The sequence below is a fragment of the Scylla paramamosain genome, chromosome 2 (assembly GCF_035594125.1).
Source record: "Scylla paramamosain isolate STU-SP2022 chromosome 2, ASM3559412v1, whole genome shotgun sequence".
Classification (NCBI taxonomy): Eukaryota; Metazoa; Arthropoda; class Malacostraca; order Decapoda; family Portunidae; genus Scylla; species Scylla paramamosain.
Window position 1 is genome coordinate 31599317 of NC_087152.1, and position 2500 is coordinate 31601816.

At 46.6% G+C, this 2500-nt stretch overlaps 2 protein-coding genes across 14 annotated transcripts in view; one reads left to right on the forward strand and one right to left on the reverse strand.

Annotated features, from left to right (window-relative positions):
- Positions 1–868, reverse strand: part of LOC135113214 (uncharacterized) — a 48298-nt gene extending 47430 nt beyond the window's left edge. Inside the window, exons 1-2 of one of the 2 annotated variants that reach the window (XM_064028387.1) lie at positions 770–868; positions 1–386 (exon numbers count right to left, since the gene is read on the reverse strand). The exon at positions 1–386 is cut by the window's left edge and continues 65 nt beyond it. The gene's annotated coding sequence lies outside the window, so the exon portion shown is untranslated. Of the gene's footprint in view, positions 387–670 lie in introns of both variants that reach the window. The other variant, XM_064028380.1, reaches the window with a different exon arrangement.
- The window catches only part of LOC135113225 (probable serine/threonine-protein kinase PLK), a 148849-nt gene that overhangs the window by 127491 nt on the left and 18858 nt on the right, over positions 1–2500 (forward strand). The window lies entirely within an intron of this gene.

Sequence of the window (2500 nt, forward strand, 5' to 3'; positions counted from 1 at the left end):
CTCGTCCGCGTCGTCTTTCTTTTTCTGTGTCAATTTATTTGTTCCCTTCCTTGAAACTTAAATAGACGCACTTTTAATTCACCCTTCAGTTTTCCTCACTTTTGCTTACTTTGCTCCTCTGTTTTGTTAATTACGCTTCTCCTAACCTTTAATTAACGAGTGTATGTTATTTCTTCGCCTTTTATTTTCTCCTTCACTTTTCTTCCTCGGATTTTCTTTTTCCACCATATATCTGCACTTTTTTATTTATATTTTCTTATTATCCTTATTTTAATTCCTGCTTTTTTTTTTTTTACTTTTGTCTTCCTACTGTCATCTCTAGCTTCAGTCCCTTACGTTAGGTTTACTTTCATTTTCTAATATACGAGAATATTCTTAGCACCTATCTGAAAACAAACAAACAAACAAACGGTATGTTACACACACAAACAAATAAACACACACACACACACACACACACACACACACACACACACACACACACACACACACACACACACACACACACACACACACACACACAACACAACACAACACAACACAGACAGTCCTACACACACTTCTACCACACACACATCTACCCCGTGCCACGAGAAGTAGACCACTAAGGAGTACACACACACACACACACACTCAAAAACACGAAACACTGAAGCACTTAGACACAAACACAAGTCAAGTCAAGAACCACCACGCTAAGCCAGTGCCACGTTTCCCCAAAGCCACGTCACCGCCACTGCCTCCACCCAGCGCCCGCGGCCCCGCTCACCACTCCACGTTACGTCATTCTGGTACCGCACACGGCTACCACCACCACCACCACCCGCTGCTACACTGCGTCTCTACCACCGCCACTAGGAGACTGGGGCCGCTCTGGTGGTGTGGTGGTAGTGATGGTGGTGGTGGTGTTGATATAGTATTGTTGTTGTTGTTGTTGTTGGTGTTGTTGTTGTTGTTGTTGTGTGTGTGTATGTGTGTGTATGTATGTGTGTGTGTGTGTGTGTGTGTGTGTGTGTGTGTGTGTGTGTGTGTGTGTGTGTGTGTGTGTGTGTGTGTGTGTGTGTGTGTGTGAGTGTGTGTGAAACTAACATTCTCTCTCTCTCTCTCTCTCTCTCTCTCTCTCTCTCTCTCTCTCTCTCTCTCTCTCTCTCTCTCTCTCTCTCTCTCTCTCTCTCTCTCTCTCTCTCTCTCTCTCTCTCTCTCTCTCTCTCTCTCTCTCTCTCTCTATTGATTGTCATGCACGTTGTCTGATTCCCTCACTTTTGGCTTCCTTTTACTATTATTTCTACTACTACGACTCTCTCTCTCTCTCTCTCTCTCTCTCTCTCTCTCTCTCTCTCTCTCTCTCTCTCTCTCTCTCTCTCTCTCTCTCTCTCTCTCTCTCTCTCTCTCTCTCTCTCTCTCTCTCTCTCTCTCTCTCTCTCTCTCTCTCTCACCTGGTTCACGCATTGTTGATCAATTATAATGAAGGTCGTGGTGCTGCTGGTGGTAGTGGTGCTGGTAGTGGTGGTGCTGGTAGTGGTGTTAGTGGTGGTGGTGGTAGTGCTGGTAGTGGTGGTAGTGATGGTGGTAGGTGGTGGTGGTGGGGGTAGTGGTGGTCGTGTTGGTAGTGTTTTTAGTAGTGGTGGTGATGGTGGTAGTGGTGGTGGTGGTAGTAGTAGTAGTAGTAGTAGTAGTAGTAGTAGTTGTAGTAGTAGTAGTAGTAGTAGTAGTGAAATAGAGAAGCATAAAATGGTTGGAGGAGGAGGAGGAGACGGAGGAGGAAGAGGAGGAGGAGGAGAAGGAGGAGGAGGAGGAGGAGGAGGAGAAGGAAAAAGAGGAGGAGGAGGAAGAAGAGGAGGAGGAGGAAGAGAAGGTTTCAGACGAAATGGATTGTAGGTAACCAAAACAAAAACTCCCCCTCCTCCTCCTCCTCCTCCTCCTCCTCCTCCTCCTCCTCCTCCTCCTCCTCCTCCTCCTCCTCCTCCTCCTCCTCCTTCTCCTCTTTCTCCTCCTCCTCCTTCTTCTTCTCCTTCTCCTCCTCCTCCTCCAGGTCCATAATTTGCTCCACCCTAACTTTTCTCCCTCCCTCATTTGTCTCTTTCCTTCTCCTACTCTCCCTTTCTTACGTTTTGTGTCATTATATCTCTCTCTCTCTCTCTCTCTCTCTCTCTCTCTCTCTCTCTCTCTCTCTCTCTCTCTCTCTCTCTCTCTCTCTCTCTCTCTCTCTCTCTCTCTCTCTCTCTCTCTCTCTCTCTCTCTCTCTCTCTCTCTCTCTCTCTCTCTCTCTCTCTCTCTCTCTCTCTCTCTCTCTCTCTCTCTCTCTCTCTCTCTCTCTCTCTCTCTCTCTCTCTCTCTCTCTCTCTCTCTCTCTCTCTCTCTCTCTCTCTTTCAATAACTTCTTCATACCTATACATATGTTGCCATCGTGACACACACACACACACACACACACACACACACACACACACACACACACACACACACACACGTCAGATATAGACATGAAGTGACACATTTC